We start from the raw sequence: 13,194 nt of genomic DNA, 5'->3' as shown, positions 1-13,194 counted from the left end.
TTAAAAACCTTCAAAAATATTCTTCTCTGAAATGGCTGAAAAGATTGTGGCGAAACTTTACACATATGACCGCCTATCCATGAGGAACAAAACAGTCGCACATATGATGTCATAGGTCACATGGTTTGGCAGCCATATTGGATTTATCTGAAAACCTATAAAAAATACCCCACTCAAAATAAGTCCCGGTGAGGGTTTACAATCTCTGATTGCTCTTTTTCTTGTTTTCCTATTTTTTTGGTTCTAAAACTCGCTATTAAAAAAAAAAATTTTCTTCTGGAAAAAAAAAAGGAAAAACATTTTTGCATTTTTTCCCCCTATATTTTTCTTCGATTTTCCCCCATATTTTTTCTTTTTTGACAAGGGTTGCACATGCGAGGCCTTTTGCGCATGCGCTGTGTGTGTTTTCAGCTATTCACTCCCGCTAGATGGGGCGCTTCTAACCTGCAAATGCAAGGGTGAAATATGAGTCAAATGGTCTTTTCAACATAATTTTCAGAATTTAAATTAAATCGTGGCAATTTCAAAATGGGTAACCATAATTATTATGTTTCTGGATCTAAATCGGACTCATGAAAATATATATCGAAAGGAAAGAAATATCTGGATGCGAGGAGTCGAGTTCCATTCATTTCCTGTTGATACGTGGCAGTCACAATACACACACACACACACACACACACACACACACACACACACACACACACACACACACACACACACACACACACACACACCTTTTCGCAATAGATGTAAAAATCTCTTGTTGCCCCAGAACCAAACACACCCTTCACATATCCTCCTCTCTACCCTCCCCCCCCACTACCCCCCAACATGATTAATCGTATAATTTTAAAAGTAGATTTTAAACTGACCCTGTGCATTCACAAGGCCAAGACATGACCTTCTCGTCACTGTTAAGGAGCACCCAAGACCAGAAACAGCGTCTCCCTCAGAATACTGCGGTAAGGACACATGAATAATACTACCAAGGTAAGTGAATCTCTCTGTGACCTCAATGGGAGTGATGCACAGCATTGTCTTTCCAATTGTAGTTCCAATTGCAGACTTCCATTAAATAGTTGCTTCAGCAAGACAGGTCGAGTTTCAGCCCATGTTGATTTGAGGAAATAGCATCACAATCCTAAATATCAGCACTTGTTTCTGAGGGATGCCCATTTGGTAATTGCAAAGTTATAAAATGGCAGAGGTGTAATGGTTGGAGGGTCTGCCCCGAGACTGGATGAGTTAGGATTCTAACCAGGCTATGCTATCCTGCCAGCCATAGAAACAAGCTCGTCTGGACACTTTGTTTCCACCCTTTGCTGTTGTCTCAGATGGCTTCATCGATCATTAAGGTTGCGTCGCTAGGACACTAGCGATGTCAGGTCAGGTCAGGTATGAGAGCAGGTGCTGGAGCAGCACTTTGCCACATCCACTTTCTGCCAGTACTCCAGGGGTCTCCATCTGGCCATCCCCCAGGCAGATGCCTGGCCCATCCCCATCTTCTTGAGATGCCGATCAACCTGCTGCAACCATGAGACACGTGGTCGGCCTGTTCTCCTCCACTCATGAAGCTCTCTCTCACTGAGAGAATCTGGTAAACAGGATCAGCATCAGGAAAATGAGCCATATGTCCATACAGCCGCAGCTGATGCTCATGGAATATACAAGCAACAAATCTCATCTGAGTCTCCTACAGCAACCACTCGTTGGGCACAAATTCTGACCATCGATAGCATAAGATTCTCCAATGAGACCTGGTAATGAAGGAGTTAAGTCTCCATCTCAGATCCTTGGTCAGAGACCAAGTCTCACATCTGGAGAGCAAAACTGGAAGCACCAAGGACTTAAAGACTTGAACTCTCATCCTCCTGCATAGGTACCGACAGCACCACACCCCATGATCCAGTGAATCCATGACACCCCAGACCTGACCCAGATGTCTCTTGACCTCTGGCACACAACAAGCGGAGACATGAATATCACTACCAAGGTAAGTGAATCTCTCCGTAACCTCAACACCTCACCAAAAATGGGTACAGACAAGATGGCAGCATCCAAGATTTCATTGAAAGCCTGGATCTTAGTTTTGACCCAGGAAACTCATAATCCCAGCAGCTCTGACTCCTCATTCAGCACCTTAAGGGCCCCCATCAGGGTATCCAGCATCTCTGCAAAGATGACTTCATCAGCTATGAAATAAAGGTCAGATATTGTGACATTCCCAAATGATGCACCATAATTTGATCTCTCTGACATTCTCCCCAGAATCCAGTCCATACAAGTGCTGAAAAGTGTGGGAGCCAATACACACCTCTGATGAACTCCAGTAACAACTGGAAAGAAGTCAGAGATGGAACCACCACACTTCACAGCACTCTCAGTACCAGAGTATATTTCAGACATCAGATTGATCAGTTTTGGTGGCACCCCACGAAGATCAAGAATCCTCCAGATGGAATCCCTATTCACTGAATCAAATACCTTAAAGAGATGAACATAGGCTGCAAGCAGCCCCTGCCAAAACTCTCGTATGTATTCAGTGAGGACCTTGAAGGGCAAGGATATGGTCAAACGCTGACATCTTTGGTATAAACTGTAAAGCCTGACTGTTCTGGGCACTGGTGCTCAAGCAGATGGTGGCTAACACTATCAAGAATTATCCCAGCAAACACCTTGCCCGGCACTGAGAGCAGTGTCACCCCTCGGGAGTAGTTGCAGTCCTGGCGATCACCCTTCCCTTTCCAGAGAGGGACAACAAGGCCCCTCTCCAGTCAGTTGGGATGATGCCTGTGTTCCAAACAGAGCACAGAACTGAATGCAATGACACAAGTGCAGCATTTCACCAGTCTTAAGAGGTTCAGCATGGATGCCGGAGATCCCAGGAGCTTTACCCCCCTTTCAATCAGTTCACCACAGCCTGTGTTTCCAACAAAAAGGTGGTTAACAGTTGATTGGAAGGTCAGCAATGGGAATAGTAACACCCCTAACATCGAACTCAATGGTTGGTGGGTCAGCCTGGGACAACCGCTCAAAGTAACCGGACCAGCGAGCCTTCACTTCGGACTCCTCTGTCAAGAGCCCACCACCTTCCACTCTAACTGCATTTCACCGTGGGATGGGCTTGGAGGAATGCATCATCGATGAAACCAAGGTCAGATATCGTGACATTCCCAAATGATGCACCACAACTTGATCTCTCTGACATTCTCCCCAGAATGCAGTCTATACAAGCACAAACTCCTCTGTAAGCAGGATGAGAACCACATGACCACAGGTGATCCTCTACCCCATTCACAGATTCCTCGCACATATGCCTCCTGTCCACCCTCAGCACATGTACAGTTTTACGCCTCAACTCCCTAAGCAGGTCAGTTCTGCCATTAAGCCTGGCCCTGCGACTGATCAATGGCGTGTCCACTGTCCCTTGCGACAAAGTTTTTATTTGCCTTATATAAAGGATGTGCCATCACCTAACACAAGGAGGTTTAAAGGCAGAACAAAAGGGATGCAAGCGAGGTTGTTTGGGAATCATTGACCACCTACTACTGAACAAGGCCGTACTTGAAAATTGCAATATGCGAAGAACCAAATTGTTCACGGCCTGAATAGACCAAAAGAAAGCATTTGACAGTGTCCCACATTTGTGGATGAGAAAATGCAAGCAAGTATACAAAATCAATCCCCAAATAATCAAACTGATTGAGAAAGCAATGGAACTCTGGAATTCCATATTGATATTACAGCACTCAGAAGGAGATATTGAAATATCAGATGTGAAGATATGGTGTGGGATCTTCCAGGGACAACAGCCTTTCCCCGTCTTGCTTTGTCTGGCTCTGGAGCCACTTAGTAACCTCATCAACAAACAAGGGCACAGATACATCCTTACAACAAATCGAAGAATATCCAAAGAAATAGGAAAGGTGACACATCTACTGTATATGGATAATTTTAAGCTCTTCACACCGATTGACGAAAAAGTGACAGAACAGCTAAGACTAGTAAAACGGTTCTTCGAGGACATTGAAATGGAATTTGGACTAGATAATTGCACCAAGCGCACGTTTGTAGAAGGTAAACTAACAAAAACAGACAATATAAAAATTGACCTTGAAACAACAATACAGCAGTTAGAAAATGAAGTATCATACAAAACACCTTGGAATAGAAGAGGGCCACCAAATATTTCACAAGCAAATGTACAAAACAATTGCCAAAAAATGCCTGTGTAGAACGAAGCTGATCCTCAAAATGCACTTCTGCCCAATCAACAAATTCGAAGCCATCAACCAATTCAGGGTACCAGTGTTCCAATACAGCTGCGGAATAATGAACTGGCCCCAATCAGAAATCAATAAGTGAGACATAAGAACAAGAAAACTCCTCACCATCCACAAAAGATTTTACAAAAACCAGAGCATCCCGAAAATGTACCTCCCAAGACGAGAGGGGGGAGTGGTGTGATTGAACTCAACCAGATGCGCAGAGCGACGAGTGTTGGACTAGCTAAGCACGTGAAATGCTCAACAGACTATCGGATTCAATTTGTGAACAAACATGAACACAACAAACCTGAAAACGTTTCCCTAACACACCTTGCAATAACATTCCAAAAGCAGGTGTGAATGGAAGAAACCATACAGGAAAATGAAACAGCAACCAATACAGCCCCAAAGATTGCAAAAAAAGACAAAATAAATATGTAGAAATATCAACAAATATACACCAACAACTGGGAGAACAACAAAAGGGGAGGAAAATGCAAAAAAGAGAATTGGACAGTTTGAGGATAGACAAATCCAGGATAACTGTTCACCTCCACTCATTTGTTACTCTCTTTCTTTCCTACCTGTGGAATAAACTTCCACATCCACTTCAATCTCATTCTTCCCTCCAGGTCCTCAAGAGAGCTGTTCACCACCATCTCAGGTCACATCCTGAATCCAAAACCATGATCTTTTTTTTTTTACCTTTGTTAACCCCAGCCAAATCCCTCTTAGTTTTCCAGGTTTTTCCTCCTTGGAGTTTCCTTCTCCATGCATGCGTTTTTGGCATTCTCTGTTTGTCTTCCATCCTGATCCGTTCAGTGTTGGAGCTCTCTCCCACGAGCCTCGACTGTGTATCCAAAAAACGGGGCGGGGGGGGGGGGGAGGCTCATGGGAATGGCAAAGAACATGACACCAACGTATTTGAAAAGATGGCAGGAATGAACCAGACAGAATCGTGTAGATTCTGCAAGACAGAAACAGAAAGTACAAAAAACGATTATCAGAACAACTTTACACACAATGGCACAATAAAGTATGAAAAATGATTCATTGGCATATCTGCTAAAAATTCAACATCCCAATTCCAGAAAACTCATGGAAGGGCAATCATTGAAAATGAGGACGTCATTCTCGCATATCACCTGATGATCCCATCGAGTGTGGACATGGAACACAAAGCATTGTGACCGGCTATAGTACTCAGGTACAAAAAGGAAAAGACAGCGTTGCTGATTGAGATATCATTACCCAGCGATTTTGGCTTAAATAATGCAGAAATCAAGAAAACTACGAAATACTAGGACCTCAAAAGATTAGATCAAGAGATCTTGGAAGATGAAGAGTGTCGAAATTGCACCACCAGTGATCATTGGAACAACAGGGGTAATAAAGAACCTCACTGAGATTTTGAAAACCATTCCCAGGAATATTACCACTAACTAAGCTACAATTGTAGGCAGTCCAGGTTTCGATGATGATCCTGAAAAGAGCTCTTGGAAAAAAAAACTCTGAGAAAAGCAAAAATTAAACAGCTTGGTCCATGAACCGTGATCCCTTAACAAAGTGCAGGTGGATACTTTGAGTCCTCGGACGACTCTGTTCCACCTCCTGAAATTCGCAAATGGAGATAACAACCAAGGACACACACACACACACACACACACACACACACACACACACACACACACACACACACACACACACACACTTGAGTATCCTATGTGTCACTGCCTGCCTTTTCGATGTTGAAGACCATGGTTAATGACCTCTGTTGAACAGGTAGCCGAATGATGAAAGCAATGTTCACGTAAAATGATTTCATGCACATCTGGCAGTTCATGGCTACAGAAATCATTCCCACTGTATTCACCAAATAAAAAGTGTATGATGCTCATTAATGAAATATATGGAATGACTTATGCATGAGATTTTATATTTAATTCATTCTTTTTGATGTTTTAACAACTGACATTTTTTACTCATGTATTTTGACACCTTGTATTTTTAAGGAGATTAACAATGGCGTGTTGTCAGATTAATGATACAGTTCGGATTAATTCTCATTCTAGCATGCCAAGCACCAGATACTTTGAAATATCAGTTTAGATCTTTCTTTTGATGATCAGTTTATGCCTTTCTATGGAATATATTTTTATATCTTTGTTTGGAATGTTAGTTTATACCTTTCTTTGTTTGGAATATCAATCAAATGGAAGATCAAATACTGCATTAGAGTCATCCATCCATCCATTGGGACCATACTCTTTGCAGAGCGTTGGTGCTGCCTAAGCGGTCTCATTGGCTACTGGGCACAATCCTGTCCGGGTCGCCACTCCGACACAGATTAGAGTCATCAGAAGGAACTCAACTATGTGAATACCAAAGATGGAGTCTTCACGAGGAACATAGATAGGATTGGGGCTTCAACTGCTGCTCCTCCACCCTCAAAACTCATCCATACGCAGCAACAGGTACAAGCTACCAGAGATCTATCAGTGGGGAAGCACAGTCCACACAGCATCAGGTTTATGGTACGAACATCATCAAATGGAAAACCAAATACTGCATTTGAGTCATCAGATCTATACCTTTGTTTGTTTATAACACAAACAAATCCACACCTTTGCCTGTTTTAAACGAGAAGAGTACCTGCCCGACGGGTGATCTTGTTCCAAGTATGCAACACGTTCTTCTGATGCATACCTCTATTTGAGCGGTGTATAGATAACTGACAGATCTGTGTAGGCAAAAATAATAACCCGGGTTACGTGCATGAAGCAAAAACATACCTACTGCTTATATTTCAAGCACCTCACTCTACAGGAAAACGTGGGGGCAGGAATACTGTAATGTAAATGGTGGAGACTTGTAATAACTCCCCCACCTGGTGGTGGTGCTGTGTGATGCAAATTTACATGGAGAATTTGTATCCCCCCTCCCCTCAAGACCACTGGCAAATATTAAAACACCCCAATGCATTATTGGGGGTTATGCTTATCCTATGTAGCAAGTCTGGATGTAATTGTCCCAGATCTTGAGGAGGGGTAGTGCGACAAAAAAAGAAACCACACACACACACAAACACAGAAATACCGGTCCGTGAATTATAGTAAGGATATCCTTTCTTTGTAATTATAGGAAGGATAAACCTTTCTTTGTTTGAAATATCACTTTATAACTTTATCCTGGGTCTCACTATCAGTCATGATATTTCTTGGGCAAACCACATTTCAAAGTTGGCCTCCAAAACCATCGGTTGACTGGGCGTCCTCCGTCGTGCAAAGTCGTTCCTTGGCACACCTGAACACCTTTGCATCTACAAAGGCCTTCATCCGCAGCTTGATGGAGTACTGCTCTCCCCATCTGGGCTGACTCCTCTGCCTCACATCTTGCTCAGTTTGATGCTGTGGAAGCCAACGCCTTTATGATGATTGGAATCTCCTGTGTCGAAGCTGAGTATATGGGCTTATCACTTTGCTATCGCAGACAGGTCAGTGATCTCTCTGACTTCTACTACCTTCTTTCTGGTCTTGCACCCTCTGCTCTTTCAATCCTTTGTCTCCTGACAGGTTTCTGCAGGGCTCACACTGTCCACCACAAACTCCGTTCTGGTGAAACTACCTAAATCCAGGATCACTACTCACTTCCACTCATTGTTCCTCTTTTTTTCCCCACCTGTGGAATCAACTTCCACATCCTCTTCAACGTTGTTCTTTCCTCCAGGTCTTCAAGATAGCTGTTCACCACCATCTCAGATTGTCGCCAATCCAAAACCACCATCTTCTCTCCCCTTGTTAACCACACCCCAATGCCTCCTCCTTCCAAATTTCCAGTTTTCCTTCTGAGTTTCCTTCTGTATCCATCTGGTCTTCCCCTTGTATCCCCTGTGTCCAACTTGTCCATCACATGCATGCTTGTTTTGTGTGCTGTTTTTGTCTGTTACGTCCTGATCAGTTCAGCATACCAGCTCTTCCACGAGCCTCGACTATGTGTTCCAAAAAAAAAAAGACCTTTCTTTGTTTGAAATATCAGTTTATATCTTTCATTGGAAGATCAATTTATACCTTTCTTTGGAATATCAGTTTATACCTTTATTTGGCATAATAGTTTATTCCTTTCTTTGGAATATCAGTTTGTACCTTTCTTTGGAATATCAGTTCACACCTTTCTTTGTTTTTGAATAACAGTTTATACCTTGATTTGTTATATCAGTTTACACCTTTCTTCGTTTTTGAATATCAGTTTATACCTTTCTTTGTTTTTAAATGTCAGTTTAAACCTTTCTTTGTTTGGAATATCAGTTTATACTTTTCTTTGGAATATCAGTTCACACCTTTCTTTGGTTTTGAATAACAGTTTATACCTTGATTTGTTATATCAGTTTACACCTTTCTTCGTTTTTGAATATCAGTTTAAACCTTTCTTTGTTTGGACTATCAGTTTATACCTTTCTTTGTTTAGAATATCAGTTTATACTTTCTTTGGAATATCAGTTTATACCTTTCTTTGGAATATCAGTTTATACCTTTCTTCATTTTTGAATAACAGTTTATACCTTTCTTTGTTTTTACATGTCAGTTTAAACCTTTCTTTGTTTGGAATATCAGTTTATACCTTTTTTGAATTTCAGTTTATACCTTTCTTCATTTTTGAATATCAGTTTATACCTTGATTTGGAATATCAGTTTATACCTTTCTTTGTTTTTAAATGTCAGTTTAAACCTTTCTTTGTTTGGAATATCAGTTTATACCTTTTTGAATATCAGTTTATACCTTTCTTCGTTTTTGAATATCAGTTTATACCTTCATTTGGTATATCAGTTTATACCTATCTTTGTTTTCAAATGTCAGTTTAAACCTTTCTTTGTTGGGAATATCAGTTTATACCTTGATTTGGAATATCAGTTTATACGTTTCTTTGTTTTTAAATGTCAGTTTTAAACCTTTCTTTGTTTGGATTATCAGTTTATACCTTGATTTGGAATATTCGTTTATACCTTTCTTTGTTTAAATCTCAGTTTAAACCTTTCTTTGTTTGTAATATCAGTCTATACCTTGATTTGGAATATCACTTTATACCTTTCTTTGTTTTTAAATGCCAGTTTAAACCTTTCTTTGTTTGAATATCAGTTTATACCTTTTTTGAATATCTGTTCTTTTTTTTGAAATACAGCATCAGTTTATCCTCTTATTTAGACAATTTGTTTAGATCTTTATTTGGAATATCTGTTTGTACCTTTCTTTCCAACATCTGTTTATATATTTTTTGCAATGCAGTATCACTTTATACCATTATTTGGAAAAATTTGTTTAGATATTTATTTGGAATATCAGTTTATACCTTTCTTTGTTTGGAATATCAGTTTATACCTTTATTTGGAATATCAGGTAGTGCATTAAAGAGTTATCCTGTTTCACATTCCTGTTTGAACTAAGCACGCCTCCTGCTCAGGATCTGGGTTCCAGTGTCATATACTGTCCTGCAAAAAAAAAGAAACAAAAAAAAACAAACAAACACATTTACTACATGTATTTGTTCCTTGCATCCGATAATATCTTTGTAATTCGCATTAAAATACACTGATGTCTACTTATGTCTTTGTCCTGCAAGTGATTTAAGTACAACAGGTTTACTGTGAGCTTTGGATAAATATGAAAATAGATTCTGAGATTATGAGCATTTCTGAAAAATGTAAACTGTATCCATCAGAATTGGTCATGGGCTGAAGTGATTGGACCGGCTGTCACGATGTTAACCTGTGTTGGGAAACATAATGGAAAAAAAACATTTCCACTCTATTTGAGATAAAAATGTGAATGATTAATATTTTTGTTGACATTTAAAAATCCGCCATTCCTCCTCTGACCTCTCAAAGTTGAAAAGCGACCTCCACTCATGATTGAAAGATTTATTTGGTTCAGTTGTTCAAGTGGTTGATATATGGAGACGATGTAGCTACACTGTAATATTGCGACATATGCCATCACTCAATGGTCACTTCGCTCAATGCAAGGCATGAACACCTGTAGAGGGCGCCTCAGCCTGTAGAGTACTTCCCAGTCAGTATGCAGCGACACCAATCGTACGGTTCAAACACGTCAAGTACCTTGTTTGTATTGCTGAATATAAATACCAGAAACAAATAATAACGGCTCGGTATTTTATGTGACCAAGTACTCGAGTTGAGAGTCGCCGGGTTGAGTTCTGATGCTTGTTTGCATGTTTTCCATTTTGGAAGATGGTTGAAAGGGGGAGGCTAACGAGGATGAGAGCGTGGGAGGAGATTATTATATTGAAGATCATTTTCCATTTTCTGCATTCCTTAGCCCCTTGCTGTTTGTTCCCAGCTTAAGAACAGATCTGTGCTGTTCTCCGCTGAAGGGTCGATCAATTCTGTATTCCATCTGCTATTTGTTTACTGCCTAATACCGTGGCACTAAGGATAGGGCTCACAGGTATAGTGCAGTTACTTTTGAACCGTCTCGTCTGGGTTCGATTCCCGATTCGACTATAAAATGCCACTTTGGCAATTCGATATCGAATCGGTAGTTAAAAAAAGGGGATCAATATTACTCAGCCAGATAGTAAATGGTCGATCGCCGAGCTGAACACATGATAAACATTATTTCAGTGTTGTGGGGGGACAACAATGGATTAGCAACATGTTACATTGATTGCACCAAGACAAGTACAAGGATTTATTTAATAATGACGAACTTTAACTCCATTTCACGGTGACCCTGTCCTTCGTGACTCTCTTTTTGGGGTGGATTTGTAAGGAAATGATGAGTAGCCGTTCTTTTGTTCTGCCTTGTTCTTTGATGATGTGAATGCAGTTAATGAAGTCACAGCGAGATGTGTTCCATGTTTATTGTTGCTACACCGCGATGTACACCTGCTTGCAGAACCGGACCGACTGCCGGCGATCATGCTTCATGCGACACCTGGTTCGTCAATACTGCGAGTTCAAAACGATGTATATCTTACTATATAGTCTGATATATAGGATGACACAGCTGGAGGTAAGTGCACTTGCGTCTGAGCTGTGGTGGCCCAGGTTCGATCCTCGACCCGACCATACAACTACGTTTTATTGTCGAGAGTAGGTATTCGCCATCCCTTGGGTCGACGTCAAGCCGGGTGTCCTGCGCGCCTGCACTGATTGTTGGTGGACGTTAACGATCCCAGGTTGTGTTTCCTCGGGTAAGACCATGAATTGTGTGCCATGAGCACCGGGTCAAACTTCCTGAACCTGACCATGATTGCTAGCAAGGTCGTGCGTCATGGCAAACCACCCAGTGTACTCCTTGCCATGAGGATGCTTTTTGGCTTTGGCATGAGGCGAGTCGTCCTTAACACGGAACTAGTATCCATGTATAAAGTATAACATTCATTCACGGTGGTGACATCGCCCGAGGTTTAATGAGGAGGCCAGTGATGATCGGGTGGACGCGGACCACCGATGTATGACCGTTGCTCGAGCGACGTAAATGTTTAAACGTGCCATATGGTGAATGTATAGATATTCCGAAGTCCTTTCGATCGACGGCTTGTTTGAACACCCTTTCATGTAGCTCGTTCATATGGGAACCTTGAAGGACCGCTTGGCGATGGCTGTTGCATACAACGGTCTGCGGTAGAGCTCGGTGTCTCGCACGGTGGATCCGTTTAAACAGCGTACGTACGTGCTGCTTGTGAGTGCAACGCGCAGACACAGTGAGTGTGAACGCGTGGTCTACCTGACGGCTTGTCCGGTCTTGTTAGTGCGGATATGCACCGGGCTCTCAGCACCCCGCCCCCCACTAGCTCCTCAAAACCGGCTCGGCGAAATCCCACAGGCGGTCGCCTATCAAGCCAGTGGCCTGCGATGTGGCTCCACGTGCCCCACACCCTGCCGCCCCTCCTCGCGACGTGGTTCCACGTGCCTGCCCCTCCCCCTCCTCATTCGTTCTCGGTGCTCATCGCGCGCTTTCTGCATGCGTGGCATCGGATCGTAGGGAGAACGAACCGCGCGTAAAGCAGGGAGGGAGATGGGGACAAGACGAGAGGCTGGAGGAGGGGGTGGAAGGGAAAGGAGACAGGAGAAGGGAGAGGCAGAAGCGATAAGCAGAGACGTGTAGAGAGTGGGGAGCAGCGCGCAGGCGCCGCGACCGCCCGCCGAGGAGGGGAGGGTGAGGCTGGGAAAGCAAAGCATAAGAAGTGTGTGCGAGGAGCACGCAAGGAGAGCTGGAGCCTGAACACGCACAACGGGGCAACTGCGGGATTATGTAGTGAGTGAGTGAGTGTGTAATATGTGTGTTCCTTGACAGGTTGTCGTCGTCACATTAATGGTTTGCATCTACTCTTTAGGCCCTTGAACGGCTCCTTCACGTCACCAGGGGGAAACTTAGAAGCAGAAGAGAAGGTTACACCTGCTGCAAGGAGGGTCGACGGGACTGTCTGTCGATCCAGGTGCATGGACGGACACTGAGACGGCACACGCCGTGAAGGAGCGCACGCGCCTGCATCGAGACCCGCAAAAGGGGCACGCACTAATAGGTACGTACTGAGGTCGTGCTGCAAGTACGTGCAAAAGGGGACGCGTGCTGATTGGTGTGAGTGTGTGGACACCACGGCGTTAGAATGGGTTGCAGCGCGAGCTTTCGCACAGAATCCCGACTGAAAATGTGGTGGGCACAGAGGACTGCAAACGAGAGGGAGAGAGAGACACACAGAGAGAGAGAGAGACAGACAGACAGACAGACAGACAGACAGACAGACAGACAGACAGACAGACAGACAGATGGATTTTAAAAAATAGATTTTTTTATAAAGAAGGAGAAAGATTGGTTCATGGCAGAGAGACAGAGAGAGAGAGAGAGAGAGAGAGAGAGAGAGAGAGAGAGAGAGAGAGAGAGAGAGAGAGAGAGAGAGAGAGAG

General features: G+C 42.8%; 1 protein-coding gene across 4 annotated transcripts in view; it reads left to right on the top strand.

The window, feature by feature from the left end:
* The window catches only part of LOC147019454 (plexin-A4-like), a 537,201-nt gene that overhangs the window by 59,911 nt on the left and 464,096 nt on the right, over positions 1-13,194 (top strand). The window contains exons 1-2 of one of the 4 annotated variants that reach the window (XM_085893967.1): positions 12,223-12,446; positions 12,625-12,813. The gene's annotated coding sequence lies outside the window, so the exon portion shown is untranslated. Of the gene's footprint in view, positions 1-12,222; positions 12,550-12,624; positions 12,814-13,194 lie in introns of those variants that run through there. The other 3 variants (XM_085893963.1, XM_085893964.1, XM_085893965.1) reach the window with 3 other exon arrangements.

Source organism: Eptatretus burgeri, chromosome 9, assembly GCF_056783735.1.
Source record: "Eptatretus burgeri isolate ZD-2024b chromosome 9, Ebu_testis_v1, whole genome shotgun sequence".
NCBI lineage: Eukaryota > Metazoa > Chordata > Myxini > Myxiniformes > Myxinidae > Eptatretus > Eptatretus burgeri.
The sequence above is the reverse complement of the archived record's forward strand: the minus strand, read 5'-3'. Positions and strand labels throughout refer to the sequence as shown.